At 41.0% G+C, this 20877-nt stretch overlaps 1 protein-coding gene across 2 annotated transcripts in view; it reads left to right on the plus strand.

Annotated features, from left to right (window-relative positions):
* Window positions 1-20877, plus strand: part of FBN1 (fibrillin 1) — a 232076-nt gene that overhangs the window by 47844 nt on the left and 163355 nt on the right. The window lies entirely within an intron of this gene.

A 20877-nucleotide genomic window follows, 5' to 3' on the forward strand; every position in this document is an offset into this window, starting at 1 on the left:
TAAAAACCCAATGTTTTTATTTGAAGATGGAAAGTAAAGATTTAGTAGCAGAAGTTGAATATATGTTATTTTAAAACAGCAGAGAGTGGTATGTGAGAAATTGTTTTCTGTTCCTCTTTTTATAAGTTTATTTAAATTGAGTTATTTGTTGATAAAGCAACAATACATATTTTAGCAAGTAACTCCAGGTGAATTACTATGATTAGTGGATAAATAACATTGTATTTCTATCAGCAAACCATTGTGTGGTATTGATGTGTGATGGATGCATCATGGCCTCTTGGCCTTTACGTTGCATTTGGTACCATGTTGGAGGCCCTTCTTAAAACCATTTCTTTTTACAACTTGCACAGATGTATTTTTACTGACTTGGAGCTAATATTATGGTATCCAGAGTAATACAAGTAAATATTTTTATTAGGTAGTATCATTATGTCCTCATTATTTACTCAATGAAGATATTGTAGTATTTAAATTACTGAGATTAAAATTGTTAATGTGTAAATTGAGCAAGTGGTATGTGAAAATAATTCTGCGATGGTAATACTAGGTTCACTTTGTTTTAGAAAAAAATCACTGAAAGTGAAATTACAGGCGATTTTACATCTAAGAAAGTAATTAATAATTTGCAGCAAAGGATATTGATGTCCATAGTTCTGGTATTGATAATAACCCAATCTAAGATAAAGAGGACGTGGTGTTTCACCATCCCACAGTTATGTCTTTAAAGGCCTGAATGTTTTTGTTTTTTTTTAACCAAAATTAAGAAATGAAATGAATGGGTTATGTTACTAAACTACTAATTAAAACTGTCATATTATTCAAGGTTTTCTCCAACTTTTGGAGAGCATTTTGGTCACCTCCGCTGAAATTTGCACTGAGGTGTGGGGTCTTCGCAGTATCTAAATAAGATTAATCCCTAACTGGCAGATTCCCAGGCATTTGCGATAGTTGAGATGGGGGAATAGAAAGTGGGCTCTCTTTAATCATTACCTTTTACCTGTTCCACCTTGAATGCAGTCACAGACCTTCATCAGGAGAGGTGATGCATGTGTATATGTTCCTTCAGTCCACAGCGGAGGGGAGTCTTTTGGATTCTAGAATTGTATTTCCCTTATTAGAATTTTCACTGTTTTCTGCTCATGAGAAACTAATCTGCTTACTGCTTTACAAAATTAGAGGCAATATATCTTTTTACTCAAATGAACATTTGTGATTTCAGGAATCGTTACTAAATATGCAGGACTGAGTCAGGACAACTACACCTGGAAATGTAGGGAAGTGTCTGTGTGACTTCTGTGGTTGGTAGTGTACTGATTACCTAGTTTATTATATAGGCTCATTTAAACTGCCTAAGCTAGTTGTGTTATGTTTTAGTTGGGATGTTACTTTTTATTTTTAAAAATGAACTTTCAGGAAGGCTTTATTAATCTCCCCCCTTCCAGGCAGCTGGGGCTGGTGCTCCTTCTGCATTCTTCCTTAGCTCTCTCTCCATGCCTCTCGTAGGGATGTCACCATGGTACCCAAGTGGGTTTCCCTGTCCACCCCCACCCCCCAAACTAGAGAGCAAGCTCTTCTGCAGCAACTATGGTTTCATCTTTTTAATTCCTACTGATGCATGGTACATGGCCAATACATGTTGAATGGGACTTATTTTAAAGCATCAGAAAACCCAGAGATATGTTTATCAGACACAAATAAGTATCTCCTGGAAGTAATTGCTGTTTGCTCACGGGGATAATCCTGGATATATATTTTTAAAAATATATTTTATTGATTTTTTACAGAGAGAAGGGAGAGAGGTAGAGAGTTAGAAACATCAATGAGAGAGAAACATCGATCAGCTGCCTCCTGCACACCCCCTATTGGGGATGTGCCCGCAACCAAGTTACATGCCCTTGACTGGAATCGAACCTGGGACCTTTCAGTCCGCAGGCCGATGCTCTATCCACTGAGCCAAACCTGTTTCGGCAATCCTGGATATTTTTCATTGGGTTTATCGTAGGCATAGTTTACACAGTTGATGCCTAATTGAATTTGACCCCATCTCTCACACATATGATTTTTTTTAGGACCACAAGACTCCTATTTTTCAGTTGACAAGGATGCAGAAAAAAAGGTGTGCTTTGGTCCAAAGCAAGTGGCAATAAACAAAGACAAACCAACAACTTCTTGTCATGGTGTAATGCACATGAAAGGAACACTTAAAATGTCAGTTACAGTCCATCTTAGAATTAACAGCTTTGTCCTTGGGAAATCTTGGAACTTTTATATATCTCTAAGTGCTTTAGGGAGCCCATACAAGTGTGGAACACCCTTTGGGGATGACTTGGGAAGAATTTGGCTCTCTGTAAGCCAATACGTGAATCTTAATCCATGGACCTAGTGGTTTGGTCTGTGATAGAGAGGAGCAGTGGGTGCACGCTCGAATTATGAATCATAACAATTCACTCAGCAAATGCAATCAGATTGTGAAGTAAATTTGCCTTACTTGTAGCTTTTAGCCAGTAAAATAAATACGTTTTTTAAAACATTTCTTGGCTAACCAGCCTCATTGCGCTGGTAACAATGACACTAATTCCTATCACTGCACTAGAGGAGAAAAGTAAAGGCCAGTGACCTTTTTGGCTTGCAATGTTTACTTTTCTGAATGCAAATACCTTTAGTTACATTCTTTGGTTTGCCTCAGCCTTCACCACTCCCTGTTATCATCCTGCCCACTTCATTTATTTAACTTGCTTCTCAGCCCCTGTGAGCACTTGCATTCCCCACTCCCTGCTATATTCTCTATGAAAGATAGAATCTCTTGTATTTTATATCATAAGTTTCTTTCATTGTTCTTTTTTTTACAATTATTTTCTGTAAAATTTACATTTATTCATTTATGGTTTTCTTGATTGCTCTTTCCTTCTTCCACCACCATTTTTACCTTCTTTCTGCTTGGGCCTTGAGTAACCAGCAAAACTGAGCATTTCCTATGCTCTGCGGTACAGAACTCAACACTCACTATTCATTTGTTATTAGTACTGAAATGAAGTCAGTGTCTGTTTTGGCAATGATAACACGAGCTAGTTGTTTGTTACCATAGTTACTGTCAATAAGACAGTGTGGAGTCACACTTTCTCTTGCCATCTTGCCTCAGAATGCAGACCATTTAAAATCTTGTTAAATTCTCTTATATTAAACACAGTGAATCATGTGAGTGAATGAAACTTCTCAAGGTAATGAAAAAAGGGAGAATGATGGCGACAGACCTCAACTTGGAGATGGGGAGGGATAATGATGAATAAGCTTGAGGAAGAAGACAATGAAAGAAAGACACTGAGAAAAAACAAAGAGAAGTAAGACACCCAGGAGGGCACTGAGTTAAAGAACTCAAGGCAGCAACTTCATGAAAAAAGTCCCATAATGAGTCCCATTTTTTAGAAGTGTAAACAGAAGCAGACAGAGGTCAAATAGCTTGTCCAAGGTTAGATAGCTTGTAAGTGGTGCCATCAAAAGCTAAACCCAGCCAGTTTGGCTCATAAGCCTGTACATGGAATCACTGTGCTACAGTTGGATTTCACTGGGAAGGGACCATTGATAATGCAGAGCATTTTCTGAGGAATAGAGGAAGAAATGTAGAATGATGAGTTTTTAAGTGTAAATAATAGATTTTTTAAAAGCCCTTCAAGAAATTTGGCTAAGTGGGTGGAGAGTTGAACTAAGTTGCTTATAAATAAGTTTAAAGCCAAGGGGAATGTTCAGTTGCATCTAATTCAGGGTTTTGGAATATTTTTCTATTTTATTGATTTATATATATTTTTTAAAAATGTATTTTTATTGATTTCACAGAGGAAGGAAAAGAGAGAGAGTGATAGAAACATCAATGATGAGGGAGAATCATTGATGGGTTGCCTCCTGCAGGCTTCACACTGGGAATTGAGCTTGCAACCTGGGCATGTGCCCTGACTTGGAATCACACTGTGACCTCTTGGTTCATAAGTCTACAATCAGCCTTTGAGCCAAGTTGGTCAGGCTAATTTTAATATTTTAAAGATAATTCACTCATGGAAAGATGGTGATTACTGTCTGTTCGCAGTATACCCTATAAATAAACTAGAGGCCTGGTGCACAAAATTTGTGCACTTGGGGGAGGAAGGGGGAAGTGTCCCTTAGCCTGGCCTGTTCTCTCTCGAAGTTCAGGACCCCTCAGGGGAGGTATGCCTAACTGGCAGTCAGCCATCCCTCTCATAGTCCAGGGCTCTCAGAGTCCTAGACCCCTTGCTCCTTACTACCCTCCTGCAGCTGAGGCGGGAGAGGCTCCCACCACCTCTGCTGCACTCACCAGCCATGAGCCTGGCTTCTGGCTGAGCAGTGCTCCCCCTATGGGAGCACAATGACCAACAGGGGGCAGCTTCTGCATTGAGGGACTGCACCCTCGCGGTCAGTGCACATCATAGTGACTAGTCATTCTGCTGTTTGTTCGATTTGCATATTAGGGTTTTATTATATAGGATGGACTCTGAAGGACTGACCCAACACTCCTAAATGTAGACATACAAAATGAATATTGCCATTCAGTGTATGTACCATGGAAGGTTCTATTGATTCTATATTACGATATAGAGGTCTGTTGCACTTGGAGGGGGGGTGGCCTCTCAGTCCAGCCTGTGCCCTTTTGTTGTCTAAAAGCCCTTAGCGGATGTCTGACTGCCACAGAGGCTGGAGAGGCTCCCATTACCACTACTCCTGCTACACTTGCTAGCCCTGAGTCCGGCTTCTGGCTGAGTGGTGCTCCCCCTGTGGGAGTGCATTGACCACCAGGGGCAGCTCCTGCATCGAGCATCTACCCCCTCGTGGGTCAGTGCTGTCACAGTGACCATTTGATTGATTTCCATATTAGCCTTTTATTATATAGGACTATTTATACCATATTTTGAGCCACTTTTTTTCAGGAATTACCTTTATAGAGTCAGCAATACATTAAAATGAGCACCTGACCATTTTTACTTCTTTTTCTGGGAGGTATTTGCATTTTAGAAACAAAACGGTGTCAGCTCTAATGACGTCAGTGGATAGTCAAGCACTTTAGTTGTTTGGGGTCAAAAACTGACTCATTAGAAAGCAGTGAAAAGGATCGTCTTGCATAGCTCTCGCAGCACATGGAAGTGGATTAATGTTTCATGGCAAACTTTCTGTGAACCGGGGAGGAAGTCTTTTGGAAGCATGAGTGCACATAGCAAAACGTTTTCTCTCATTCCCGCATCTGGCGGTCCTCACGCGTGCTGCTGAGTGTGAGCATGGACACGGAGCCTTCTAAATTCCGATGCGTTCGTTCCGTGTTAAATTCCTACCCACGTCTAAACTGTGAAGACAGTCATTGGGTTGTTGCCAAATCAAGAATGTCTGTTGGCTGTTCTGCTGGCTCTTCCTCGAGAAAGCCTAAGGGAAAGCATTGTTGAAATGATTGCTTTAAGAAAAAGAACAATGGGGCAAATGTGGAGTAGAATAAAAATGAAAATATTGCCACAATTCTCTCCCCCTCAGAGAAGCAGATAGGGGAAGGGGAACTAAGCCTTCCTTCCCCATACTTACCTCCTTTATGGAATTGCAGTGTTAATGAAGCTGGAAAAGGTGTTTATTTTTAAATCTACATCCTCATATGTGCAGTCGGTATATAAGAAACTGTCTTTATCATTTGCACAGAGATCTTTTTAAATGATTTCATTGAACAATTATTAAAAAATAATCCTTAAACAATTGATAAGCATTTATTTTGTGAATCCAGGAAAGCTGCCTTGTGTCTAATGAATGGAAAGGACTCACATATAATGTTCCCAATACATAATAACCAAGTTGTGCACTTCAGATACCTTTTCCTCATAAAAAGGAGCTAGAAACATGATCTCACAGAGGCCTGTCTAGGGTGTTTCATGGAATCAAGGCCTGGTTTTCTCATGTTTTCTTTTCTTTTCTTTTCTTTTTTTTTCTGGAAGGAGTTAATGAAATGCATTTCTCTCTTTCTCTCTCTCTTTCTGGAAGTGAGGTTTTTTTTACACTAATTTTACATAATGTTAAATGTTAGGTGCCTATTACTGAAGTTCCTAGTGCAAATGCCGCAGGCCATCTTCTGATCTCAAAGTGCTTTTGGAAGGGGGTTGAGGGATCTTGACCCCCGCCCCTTAAAGGTAACCAGCAATACTCTGTTGTCACTAACGTGTATCAAAGCCCTCTGTTAGCCTCACTTTTGGTATTCAGTCTAAATGGAAACTAAATACCAGTGTGCAGAGAGCAAAGGCAGAATGCCCTACATGTTACCATGCATCTGAAGTGGTATGGCAACACTCGGCAGGTGGTGGATCATTGAATAAACTGATTGTCCTAGAATAGCTGCAGAAACCACATCTGTTGACACAGACATTCAGTTTTCACGGTTGAGTCACTGTATGCACACAGGGAACATGTGCTACCATGCCTCTCGAAGCTGCACATGTCTGTCATGGAGACACAGCACTGGGGGATGCTGTGATAAAGCAGTTGTACTGTCCCCATGCTCTGTCCATCCCAGCCCACTCAGTGGGCTAGCTTTTCCTCTGTTGGTGGATGAAATTTTTTCGTCCCTTTCAGAATTTCTTCCCTGTGGCTTAATGTGAACAAATATACCTAAGTTCTTGGCTGTTTACAGTTTCTTTCATCCAGTGGTACTTCTGGCTGCTCCAGGCAGTCTTCTGAGAAAGGATCTAAGCCCACTTCATACCAGCTTTCCCTTGCAGTGGCCCACCACTAGCTGGCAGAAAACACTTGCATTTTTTGTCACAATAAATTTCTGGAGTACAAACCAACTTTGACAGTAGCAGCCTCTCCCTGGAACCATGTCTGAGCATCAGGACACTCAGTTTCTCTTTTCTTTAAAAAATTTATTTTTTTTAGAATAATAATAAAATAAGAAATAAAAAATAAAAAATAAAAATAATTAAAAAATTTATTATTTCTTGCCGAAATCAGTGGTAGAGCGTCGGTCTGCGGACTGAAAGGTCCCAGGTTCGATTCCGGTCAAGGGCATGTACCTGGGTTGTGGGCACATCCCAGTGGGGGGTGTGCAAGAGGCAGCTGGTCAATGTTTCTCTCTCATTGACGTTTCTAGCTCTCTATCTCTCTCCCTTCCTCTCTGTAAAAAAAATCAATAAAATATATTTAAAAAATATATTTTTGAGAGAGAGAAAGATAGAGAGAGAGAGAGAGAGAGAGAGAGAGAGAGAGAGAGACATCAATAATGAGAGAACCATTGATTGACTGCCTCCTGCACACTCCATACTGAGGATCGAGCCCACAATCCAGACATGTGCCCTGACTGGGAATCGAATCATGACCTCCTAGTTCATAAGTTGCCACTCAACCACTGAGCCACATCAGCTGGGCAGGGCGGCCAGTTTCTATCATTGGACAGTCCCCAGTGTCCTGCAGATGTCAGGGTTATATATCATGTATTCTGAGCAGCCTCCTATAAGCCCCCTTGTAATCATTCATCATAATGTGGTCTTCCCCCAGTTTCTCAGATAGAGCTAGTGATAGCTCAGCTCTCACCCAAGTAACCTCCTACCCATCTCTTGCTACCTCAGACACTTACTTTGATACTCTAGGTGTGCATGAGATTTAAGTGCCTTGTGATCAGATTGTCATCACCCCCTTTGCAAATTCTGATCGCAGCGTCACACTTGATTTAGATGTGATATCTGTTGTCTTGGTGGGAATGTCCATTTTCACATCATCTTCTATTCTCAAAGCCAATAATGGAATGCAGCTATTGAATTTGATCAAATATTTAGTATCATGGATTCATCTTCAAGGACAGTTTGTTTTCAACTTCATTGTCTTTTTAGCACTCTGATCTTTTTTAAAAAATGAAAATATCCTATATAATAAAAACCTTGATACGAGGGCATGACACCATCACAAGATGGCCACCACAAGATGGCCACATGCACAGCAGAGGTGAGGCCTGGTGGCTGCTTCATGCAGTGAGGCCTGAGTGTCCTAGAGCTCCATGCAGCATGGAGGAGGCTGGTCCCGGTGTCTCATTCGCCTCCTATGGAGGAGGCGGGTTCCAGCTGAGGAGGCAGGTGGCGTCAGGAGAGGGCAGTTGTGGGCGATCTGGCTGGCAGGCAGGCAAGTGGTTAGCAGCCAGTGATCCTGGATTGTGAGAGGGATGTCCAACTATGTGGTCAATCAGGCCAGCAGGGATCAGGCCTAAACCAGTAGTCAGAAATCCCCCGAGGAGTCCCGCATTGGAGAGGGTGCAAGCTGGGTTGAGGGATTCCCGCCCCCCCCCCCCCCTCCCCCCCCCCCCCAAAAAAATCACAAATTTTGTGCACTGGACCTCTAGTTTTTGGTTTTTTTTTTTTTTTTTTAATAAGTTAGTGGCCACATTTAATATTTGGACCATTATTTTTTTCTGGACTGTGTTTTAGTGTTGAGTGCTCAAAACTCTGGAGCAACATTCAATAGAAGTATTGTGAACCACATAAGTAATTTTAACTTTTCTAGTAGTCACATAAAAACATCAAAAGAAACGGGTAAAATGGGTTTTAATAACATATTTTGTTTAATGCAACATATCCAAAAGTTTTTTTTAGTTGATCCTCAGTATTGAAAATTATTGAGATGTTTTGCATTTTTTTCCCCATAGTAAGTCTTTGAACCCCAGTGCATGTATTATGCCACATATGAATTTGGGCCAGCTAATAGCCATGTGTGGCTATTGGACAGCACACTCTGGAACCTTATTTCTAGTAACATCAGCACTTCTCCTAAATTCACAGTTAAGCCTGCAATTTCCCTTCTTCCTGTTGCTTCTTCAACTTTTTAAAACAAGTATATTTCATTGATTTTTCCACAGAGAGGAAGGGAGAAGGCTAGAGAGCTAGAAATGTTGAGGAGAGAGAAACATCGACCAGCTGCCTCCTGCACACCCCCTACTGGGGATGTGCCCGCAACCAATGTACATGCCCATGACTGGAATCGAACCTGGGACCTTTCAGTCCGCAGGCCGACACTCTATCCACTGAGCCAAACCGGTTTCGGCAACTTCTTCAACTTTTAAGGAAGCAGCATCTTTGAGACAGAACCTGTATTGGTATTTGCATATAAGCAAAACCAATGGATGAAAAACTCTGGGGAGGGAGGGCATGTATGGGAGTGGGGAGGGGGGGCAATGGTAACATATGTACACATATAATACCTTAATTAAAAAAATAAAAGTAAACCAATAATAATAATAAAAAAAACAGAACTGGGGCCTCAGATGAGAGTCTAATTTCTCAGGACATATGAATAGAATTTTGTTCAAATATAAATGATAAGCAAAATCTCTTACAGTCATATTATTTAGAAATAACAATTATAGCAAGTATTTCATAAAAGCCTGGCCCTAAGATAGACATTATGATGGAACCAAAAAGAAATGTGTGATTTTTCTCATCAGGTCTTTTTTTAAAAATATATTTTTTATTGATTTTTTACAGAGAGGGAGAGGGATAGAGGTTAGAAACATCAATGAGAGAGAAACATCGATCAGCTACCTCTTGCACACTCCCTACTGGGGATGTGCCCGCAACCAAGGTACATGTCCTTGACGGGAATCAAACCTGGGACCCTTCAGGCCACAGGCCAATGCTCTATCCACTGAGCCAAACCGGTTAGGGAATCATCAGGTTTTTGGAATCATTTTTTTGAAAGATAGAAATGCATATATGGAATAATTAGATAACTGAGCAGGGCAAAGGTTTAGTGAGGCAGCGTAGGGGAGGGGAAGTACAGGTGAAGGGAAAAGAGTGTGCAAAGGTGCAGAAGCTGGAACTAGCTGGGAAAAGGGAGCACACAGTCACCCTGAGGAGGTCCCTGATCTGCCAGCCTTCTCTGTATTGGAGACCTCCTATGAGGAAGAAGGGGCATGATGCCAACTTGCTTTTCTTCAAAGAAGGCAGGGTGAATTTCAAATCTCTCCGTGGTGCCCCTCTATTCTACTGAATGCTGCTTCAGCACAGTATCTGTATGTTGCAGGGTTTTGGGATTTTGAAAATTCTCTTTTGTATGTGTAAATTAGTGAGTGGACTGGCCTGTTTCTGAAACTTTCAGTTTAACCCTGTGGATAGCAGTCTGAAGACCCTTCCCGGGTTTACATGCTCGATTGGGAGTCCTTGAGGACGCTTAGTGTTTATGTTCCCTTAGAGTTATGGCCTCTAGAAAGTCTGCTGCTTTTGGTGTGGGAATGGATACTGAGCACGTATATGGTGCTTTGTGGTCCAGATGATGTGCCAAAGTACTTTTTGTGAAACATTACTTCTTTGGGGGTTCCATGCAATGAAGTTTCCATGGCCGTACCATTTTGGAAACGCTATTCCATGTCCTCGTCTTGGAGAGACTCTGGTGTATTTGCAGACTAGCTCCCAGGAGTCCTGCAGGAAGGTAAGTGTTTTCACTTAGTTTAACCCGGCACTTTCAAATCCATTCATTTTACCCTCCTTCCCTTCCTCCCTCAACACCTTTAACATTCTTATTCTGAAGATCTGGATTCTGATCTTGACAATCATTTTGAAGTCATTTGACATCTGCATGACAACAACTTCGTATTCTAGATAGGTCTTTTAAATCCATATGTGATCCTCATCTGTAGATGAGTATTTGTCAGTGTCTAGAGCGCTAGGAGGAAGATCTTCATCATGTAGTAACTTACCTTTTGTGTTTTTAAGAAGATGCTTGTGACCAGTAATTAAGGCAATAGGAAACACCCATTCTCTTGGGTTTGGTTCTTTAATATTCTAAAGTATTACCAAGGCAAGCTGAGTTATCTCATTAAGTAGTGATAAATTCATAGTCTGAATGGTTTAATGTGGTTGGTATGTATGCCATCTGATTCTTATCAGCCCTTGGGGGTACTACTTATGAAAAACTAGGAGTATTGGATATTCTCAGAGCTAGAGCTCCCTTTTCTAGATTGGTTACTTTACTTTCAAGGTCAGGTTTAAGGCTTTATTCTTCCTCAGTTCTTTCCTGACCAAAGAGGACTCCACCCCGAGAGCCCATCTATTTCCATGCAACTTCACTGACATCACCACTTCTGGCCGCCTGGACCCCACCCACATTTCTGTTTGATGCTCAATGCATCTATTCAAATCTTGGTCTTTGTAATTTACTTTAAGGATTACATCAGCCATTTTAGTATTTTCATTCCTCTAATGACTTCTTGTTTTCCTATATTTTATTATGTTTTAAGATAATTGGATGACACAATCCTTGTCCTTGGGGATGATGGTTTTATTTGTGTGGTGGTGTTTTTTTTTAAGAACATAATATTTTAAAAAATATATTTTTATTGATTTCAGAGAGGAAGGAAAAGGAAGAGATAGAAACATCACTGATGACAGAGAATCTGATAGGCTGCCTCTTGCACACCCAATACTGGGGATCGAGCTTTCAACCTAGGCATGTGCCCCTGACCGATATCTAACCTGGCCAAACCAACTAGGGTGGGATGATGATTTTTAATGATGTTACCTAAGAGGTAAGGAATGAGCACGTTCACCTTGTCAAAAAATGTTTTTAATGTACATTTGTTGATATACTTATATCCTAATAAAGTGATCTAGAATCCTTTTTCATGTATTTTGGGAAACCTTATAAGCAAGTTATAATACTTGAAGCTTTCTTAAAAATATTTTCTTGCCAAAACTGGTTTGGCTCTATCTGCTGAGATATCCACTGGTTTGGCTCTATCCACTGAAATAGAGCCTGCAGACTGAGGGGTCCCAGGTTCGATTCCGGTCAGGGGCATGTACGTTGGTTGCCGGCATATCCCCAGTAGGGGGTGTGCAGAAGGCAGCTGATCGGTGTTTCTGGCTCTCTATCTCTCTCTCTCTTACTCTCTGTAAAAAAAATCAATAAAAATATATTTTAAAAAATTTTCTTCATCAAATGAAATACAAATGACCTCTTAATTTTAAAACATACATATGTATTTACATAAATATGAATATATACACAACTGTGAATATATATGTAAACTAGAGGCCTGGTGCACAACATTCATGCACTGGGGTGAGGGGAGTGGGTCCTCAGCCTGGCCTGTGCCCTCTTGCAGTCTGGGAGAGTGCCTAAGCCAGCCGTAGGACATCCCACGAGGGATCCCTAGGGCTGCCGCAGAGGTGGGAGAGACTCCAGCCACTGCTGATATGCTTGCCAGCCATGAGCCCTGCTTATGGCTGAGCAAAGCTTCCCCTGTGGGAGTGCACTGACCACCAGGGGGCAGCTCCTGCATTGAGCGTCTGCCCCCTGGTAGTCAGTGTGCATCATAGAGACCAGTTGTCCCGCCGTTAGGTAGATTTACATATTAGGGTTTTATTATACAGTATACATGTGAATATATTTTTTTCTCTATAAAGTAAATTTGAGCCCATGATATGGGCATTATAAATGTAGCTAATCTAGTTCTAGTTTGGGGGCTAATAAAGCACTGATTTATAATATATATATGTCTCCAGCCAGGCTATGGTGCTTTCCATAGAACAAAGAACAAAACTATGATGCTCCTTCCTATGGCACTGAATACCAAACCCAGTGCTGTGACAAGTTGTTTATTAAATCTCTGTTGACTTACTTTATTTAACTGTGGGATCTTGAGGTTGCTGAGATATAGTATTTTAATGGTAAATATATTTGTTTGATACAACCTTTTTAAAAATGGTACTCTGAAATGTGTGGGAAGTGAACTCTGTGGAACACATGAAAAAAAAATGTTCTCCAACTTTCCTTTCATATTCCCTCAGCAGCAATCCCTTCTCTCTGAACTGTTTCAGAAGAGGTTTATAAGTAAACAATGGGTTGGGATATTTATTTCCTCAGGAAATAAAGAATGTTGTAATGGTGCAATTCATAAAATAGGCCATTTCTCTCTGTCCCTGGAGAGCCTTTGTCCTCTTGCCTGCCTTTTCATAGGAGACACTGCTGATCTTCACTGATGTAGGACACTCAACTGAAAGAGAAGTCTTTCAGGTTTGGGGGCCAATTTTACCCGGATTGAAAGAAAATTATAATAAATATGCATTAGCTCTTAGGTATCATTTCTTCCCTAAAGTCTCAACAAAAAAGCTCATATTTTGTTAGGGATTCCAGTGGTACAATCTTTAAATTAAAAACTAGTGAATTTTAAAAAAAACAAAGGCAAAGCCATGGTCCTCTAAATATAAATTCTGATTCAATCTTTGTATAATGATTTGCAAGCATAATTTGAAAAGCTGGGAGTATTTTGGAACTTGTACTAAGGGAAAATTATATATATATAATATAAAACTCGCTTTGCAAAGTAGTATGTAATAGAAAATTGAATTGCCCTCTTTGAGGAAAACAACCCTTAAACACCATAGAAAATTCTCTAATTAAAAAAAATAGTGTGATTTGGAATTAGAGCTATTTCTTTTTCTTTTTTAAAACTTATCTTTATTGTTGAAAGCATTACAAATGTCACCCCCTTTTTTCCAATTGACCCCCTTTACCCTGCCCCTGCCCCTCCCAGGCCTTCACCACGCTACTCTCTGTGTCCATGGGCTATGCATATAGGCAAATAAGTTCCCAGAGTCATTTCTCCCCACCCACTCCCCACCTACTTCCACTGCCCTTCCCTCTGAGCTCATCAATCTGTTCCATCTCTTTTCAGACCTTATTTAGGCTTCATTGCTTTCAGCAATCCTTTTTCACACTGCCAAGCACAACAGCTATCATAAAGCCAGACAAAAGGCAAGGTTCTGAGAAGTCATTTCCGCCTTTTACTGAGCCTGCCTGACGTGTGCACGGGGCTCCCCTGTTTTCTGGGTTGTTATTCTTTCTTTATTTTATTTTTTCATGAATGAGAGGAAATGATTGGGAAATGATCTTTGAGACTAAGTTTCATAGCAAAGGAGTCCGTTCTTCCAATTTGCCAGAATTACATGACAATAATTTGAACATTTTAATTACAATCCCTAATTAAGAGGCATCGTGTTTTTGAAATTGCTTGTTCATTCCCAGAAAACGGGTTAAGAACTTAGACCCTGAAGAAAGTCCTGCCACATGTTGGCTGTAGGGCTTTCAGAAGTCCCCGATGGGCTCTCGGCCACGCTTCCCATATCTGTACCAGGGGGAACTGAAACCCATTTAGTGAGACGTTGGGACATTACATGAGGTAGTATACGAAGTACTTAGTGTGAGGTCTAGCCCAGACATAATTCATGTGTAATAAGCATTTGCTATTAATATTTGCATTCTCATGAAAGTGAGAGTATCTTGGTTGAAAGTGTTACTGGTATTTCATAAACAATATTATCAGACTATCAGCTATCACCACTACTAGACCTAAACTTAGAGGCCCCATTGTAACTAAGCTTTTCACTTAGAGGACTTGTCATTTTACTGTTACAACATATTATAGTTTTTGGGCCGCCTATTCAGATTAAGCACAACTTTCCCTTTTGGACATCATTTCAACCATGTGCTTTTCCTCAATACACACCCAATTGTTGCAACTGTAATGAAGGCTGAAACTCCAGAGGTGCAAACAGCAATAGAAGGAGGAGAAAGTGAAGGAGTGAATGACAACCATTCCCATAAAATGTGGTGCCTGGAGCCCAGGAAGACACTTGTTGTCACAACAGCTAACCAAAGATTACTAAAAGGTTTTTGTTTCCATGTATTGACAAATACAGCAGATACAGAAGGGGGAGTGAACTTGTTTCTTCAGAAAAGGCCAGCAGTAAAATGTGGAAAGCACTCAGCTATTCTAGAAAGGTGGCATTCTAAAATCATTGAAAGGCCATAGGAACTTACCAATCGGCAAAATAAAATGAACACCTGTGTAAAGTATATGTTTAGTTTCCCAGGTTGGTATGAGAACGTGAGTTTATTATAAAGATGGCATCAGGCAGTTTATGGGTGTGTGGGAGGTGCTTTTACTTATAGGATCCACATGACATTCTTCTTTTCTATGTTTCTATTTATGTATCTATTTATATATCTATCTTTTTCTTTTTAATCCTCACCTGAGGACATGTTTAGAGAGAGGAAGGGGTGGGGAGAGAAAGACAGAGAAAAACACTGATCAGTTGCCGGTTGCTTTCCATCTGTGCCCAGACCTGGGATTGAACCTGCAATCCAGGCATGTGCCCCGACTGGTAGTCGAACTAGCAGTCTTTCAGTGCACAGGATGACACTCAATCAACTGAGCCACTCCAGCTGGGCTCATCTTTTCCTCTTTTTTTTTCTGTTATTTTTCAATTAGTTTACATCCAGTATTACTTTGTATTAGTTTCAGGTGTGCAGCATAGATAATCATATACTTTACAAAGTGTTTCCCCCAGTATTTCCAGCACCCACCTGGCACCATACAGTGATTACATTGACTATTTCTCTCTGCTGTACTTTATTTTTATTATTACTTTAATCCTCACCCGAGGATATTTTTCCATTGATTTTTAGAGAGAGTGGAAGAGAGAGGGAAAAACAGAGAGAAATATCAATGTGAGAGAAACACATTGACTCGTTGTACTTCTTACTCCCTTCACCTTTTCACACAGTCCCCCAACCCCCATCCCTCTGACAACCGTCATTCAGTATCTATGAGTCTGATTCAATTTTTTTGTTTGTTAATTTTAGTTTATAGATCCCACATATAAGTGAAAATCACATGCCATTCTGGAGGCCCACATCTGTAAAAGGACTGAAAGTGCTAGTCATAAAGGAGGGCTACAGCTAGAAAAGCCAAAATATTGACATTTCCAACCTCACTCATTAGGGTTTTATTAAATGCATCTGTAAGGAAGATATGCCATTAGGCTGAAAAGAAATGGTTCCTAGAAGAGATGTGAGTGTGTCCCTGTGCATCTGCTCTTTCTAGGAGCACACTTACTCTACCTTCTGCAGTCACAGTCTAGTGGGCGAAGCACAGAGCAAACACAAACACGGAAACACCCAAGTACCAGTGTGGGCTGGCAATGAAGGGATGTGCAGGGCATAAGGACAGATAATAATGACACATGGGGACCCCTGGTCAGGGTGGCCCCTCTAAGAGAAGTCGCCAGCTGGTGAGGTGTGAGTGAGAGGAGGTTAGGTATCATAGAAGGAACGACATGTGTAAGGGTTCTAAGATGATCCAGGTACCTGAGACAGTTCAGGCCACGAGGGAGAGGGATGGGACCTGAGGTTGGAGAAGCCATCAGGAGAGTGAGTGGGAGCTCTGCTCGCAGCCCGTCAGGACGAGGGCAGTGGTGCGTGGCACCCACGAGTGGGTGATAGGATGCCGTAGACTATTCTTTACAGCATATTAGAAACCTGATAGCTCAGGTTGTCCGTGAGAATCTTCTGTAAAGAGCCACCAAGCCCTGTAAGGTGGGAGAGTTCTTGCAGGTTTCCAATGCCCTTCAAAACCAGGGAGGTCTTGAGTTTTGTGTTGCTTACCACTGTTTTTCCCCTCGTGTTTCTAGAGGGACTCAGACCCCCTAGCTTTTTCCCCAGGGAAGTGACTAAGCTGCCCTTAAAACACATAAAACAAGAACACCCTAAAAATGGTTTGTTCAGGCCCTAAACATTTTGAGATAATGCATCCTTTCAAGTGGACGCATGCAGACTTGTCTCCGGGGAATGCCTTTGGATGTCATAATAACAATTCTGGTATCAATAAATCATTTACTATTTGGAAAAGTCATGGCCACCACCTCAGTCACTAGATACATTTGTAATGGTTTTTATGAACAATAATAACAACCACCTAGCAACATAGTGTTTGGGCATGTCAGTTTTATAATAGCACATGTGGCTTTGTGGGCTTTGGAAGGATAAATTCTTACTGCCTGTAATATATTTTGAAAATTAAACAGCCAATATTGTTGGAGGCCCACTGTGCACAATACATGAAGTCATGCTACATGGTGTGTGGCTTTATATAAGAATGACACATCAGTGTTTTTTTTTGTGTGTGTGTTTTTTTATTTTTTTTTATTTTTGCTAGTTTTTAAGTACTTTCCTGCTTCATGAAGGAAGGGACTGATCTTTCTTGCTCCCTTTTTTCTCCAATGTAGAGGGCACATAGTATTATAGCTCAGTAGTATGTGTTGACTAGATGAATGAATAAATGAATAGTTTCTAGGCACAGTATCATATATTTCTTGAATTTCTTATTACGAATGAGTGATCTGCCATCTCTACTTTGAATGCATAGCTTTCCCCTTGACCCTTTAAAACCACGAACAGCTTCAAATATAGCCATTTGTTATTGTTCGCAAATGAATTCTCTGCAGTTTGATACCCCAGAGAAGCCAAAGCTGTATGATCTCTTCTATTTATGCACTACTTTATAGCCATGCATACTGTCTCAGTTGGTCCTTGGCGGGGATACATTTCCAAGTTAAGGAAACTGAGTTGGGAAAGACCCTCTTGTCTCTTCTAAGACAGGTGTCCAGGAATGAGATCTGTGTTTTCTAACTCAGTCCAGACTGTGGTGTATCCATATTATCTAGCAAATATTTGCCTGGCCTTTAAGGCTAAAACCATCTCTAGCATTACTTTTAGCTATTATTAATAATCAGCTTTTTAAAAAATTTCTAATTTTGTTCTGTTCATTTCTCCTTTGGTTCTCAGTTGGGTTGCTAATTCTTGGCTATTGCCATTTTTTATGTCTTTCAGTTTCTAGATCAAGTCTTAAAATTCTACATTTCAGGTGACTAAGCAAAATTGTTTGATTGAATTTGTTGGGGAATAGCTTGTCTTCAATCGTAAGTGGATTCTGTATGATTAAAATGCTTTCCCCCAGACTGTGATGAATGTATGGATGGATGCAGGAACTTAGCTGAAATTGAGCTGTAAGTAGAATCAGAAGAGATTGTGGTGCCGAAGGAGCCTGAGAGAACACACAGGCACCAAGAATCTGGATGTCTGAATGAATGTCCTGCTGCCGAGTTGCTCTGCCTAGGACACCCTTCTGGCAGTTTCTGTAAGTGTGAAGTTAGACAGGTGTACTGGAGCACCTGTTTAGGGAAGGGCTAACAATTTTTTTTAATATATAATATACATGTCAGGCGATGTGCAGTTTCACTCTTATAAAAATGCCTGGGGATTTAGGAAGGAGAATGGTCTTCTCTAGAGCATGAGCTCTGTGAGAACAGAGGCTTTTGCCTATTGTGTCAAGGGCCTAGCATTATACTGACACATAGTAGATGCTAAATAAATATTTATTGAGTAAAAGACTGAACCTAACAATGGATCTAGCCCATGGCCTTTAGCAACAGAACTGGATTCAGAGTGGACCCTGTGATTTGCTTGGCGTGCGACTGTAACGACACTCTGAGTTCAGTCTGCCTCAGTTACTTTTTTTTTTTTTTAATATATTTTATTGATTTTTTTACAGAGAGGAAGAGAGAGGGATAGAGAGTTAGAAACATCCATGAGAGAGAATCATCGATCAGTTGCCTCTTGCACACCCCCCTACTGGGGATGTATCCGCAACCAAGGTATGTGCCCTTGACCAGAATCGAACCCGGGACCCTTCAGTCCGCAGGCCGACACTCTATCCACTGAGCCAAACCGGTTTCGGCTGCCTCAGTTACTTAATGACCAGATGCTCCAGCCAAGTTGGAGCTGGCACTTGACTCTCCTGCCACACTGTGCATGCAGTTCTCGTCACTGTCTCAGTGGGTGGTGACTTGCCCCTCTGATATGTTCTACTCGATTATGAAACTATAATTGGCTGTAGCTCAACTCCACAGAATAGAATCGTGGCTGTAGCTTATCTGTGGCTGAAAATAGGGGAGAAGAATGAAAAGAATTAAAAGGGACCGCTCTGGGTAGCCTGCAGTGACAGTGATTAATATGCTATCAATTTTCTTCCCCTGAGAAACATTTGGTCACAAAGAGATCTGGCTTTCAGAAGAAATTTAAATTTGGGTGTGAGGCTTTTTGGCATAGCCTGGTACCATTGGAACGGTCTAAGAAGCATTTGTTTCTTTTTTCCCATGCCTGCCTCACCATGCTTGCCCACAAAGGCCCAGTGTAGCCCTTGACGGTAGAGCTATCCGTCTTCCATGGGCTGAGCGTTACCTTGCCAAGTGCCATGGAGGAGCCCGTGTGTGGAGTGCACGTGGGGCAGGACATGTCACTCTGGGAAGCACCTCAGGAAGCCTGGGACACTACAGTCTGAGGGGGTACGGTGTGGAACGTCCAGGGAGAGGCTGAGCGAGACGGAGGCTGATGGGTTGATTGATCTCCAAAGGGCAGGGGTTATACTTCACAGTTCGTGGTGCTGGGAGCCACAGGCTTTGAACAGATGCCTTTCGAGTGCCTCAAGAAGTACAAAGGTCCCACTTGTTAGGTTTTCAAGAACAAATGGCCTCAAGGGTTCCGTGTTCTCTTTCAGGCACGGTGAGTGCAGAGTGGCCGCATGTTCTCTGACAGCGTCACGGTGTGGGTAGGTAGGAGGAGCTGCTGGCTGAAAAGCAAATGAGAAAACTGGAGAGGAAGGAAAGAAAATTGAAATAAGATGTTGGATTGAGAAATACCAAGAAGGGTGGATGTTTCAGGCTTTCTTTTTTGTAACGTCAGTAACTGTAAAAAAAGAAAAAAGAAAAGATAAACAGAAGTGTCATAGTTTATCTTTTTAATTTTACTTTTTATAGCTATCCACTCACTGACCTTTGTTCTTCTTCAAATTCTAATTATACAATATTAAACACACCTCATCAACTTCCTCTTCACCAAGTACAAAATGCTCATGTGAGAGGATGCTATCACAGCAATCTCATGTTGGATGAGATTTTGAAAGATCTCATCCAAAAAATTTCGAAGAGGTTAAAGTGCAGGTCAAGTTGCTGCCTTGGGAAGCAAGGAAGAACTTGCTCCATTCTCCATCACAAATCTCTGTAGACTCGTATTATTTGGACTCCTTTTACCCTGTTATCTTTCAGGAATTCATTCCATCTTATAATAAAATAACATTGGTTTTCATAGAGAACTAACTGATTTTAGAATAAATAAGATTTTTTGATGGGCTCCTTGTTTTGACCTTAGGATGGTAATACTAATAATAACTCTCTTAGTCCTCAGGGTTGCTAAAACAGATCTGCACCCTTCCACACTGAGACACTTCAGGTGGTTTGAGTGTAAGTGTGTACAGGTTTGATGAAGTCTGGAGTGAGAGTTTATTGAGGAGGAGCATTTCCGAGGACATCGAAGTCTGAACTAGCCTGATATAGAACTTTCCTCAGTACTTGGTGAAGGGATAGAACACGAAGTGCTCTTCTGTGGGGTGACTTGGGCTGAAAAAGACTCGGAGAATACCATCCTCAAAGCACTCACACCTGAGGCAGAAGATGGCGCCAAATATTCCCCTCATTGTTCTTCAGAGACCTAAGCTGTTCCCGACATCCACAGGTTTCAGAAAGCTAGCTTCTGGGAAAAGCAGATTTTATAGCCTATTAAAAAATGAACATACCCACTCTCTTTCTTCCCCCCTCTTCTGAGAGAGTGATAGAATTATATGTGCAACTGTATTGTAGTTTAAAGTAAAATATAAAAAGAAAAAGGAAAAATGGAAGTGCCATTATGAACATTAAGCAACAGACCTAGCAGTAATCCTATAACTGTTTTGCTTAATACATGGAATTATTTCTAAATTCAATTAACATGGTATTTTAAAGAATGGATTTTTGCCAAGAAAATATCCATTACAAACATGTAAAGAATAGCTCCTTATCATTCTCTACTGTAATTGCTACATTCAGACATGCATCATCACACCCAACAAGACTTGGCAATGCTCCCTCCGGGTGAGGTCTCCATGGTCCTCACACTGCTTTGGCCCTGGACCACCCTCCTTTCAAATTT

This window comes from Pipistrellus kuhlii, unplaced genomic scaffold (genome assembly GCF_014108245.1).
Source record: "Pipistrellus kuhlii isolate mPipKuh1 unplaced genomic scaffold, mPipKuh1.p scaffold_m20_p_1, whole genome shotgun sequence".
NCBI classification, from domain to species: domain Eukaryota; kingdom Metazoa; phylum Chordata; class Mammalia; order Chiroptera; family Vespertilionidae; genus Pipistrellus; species Pipistrellus kuhlii.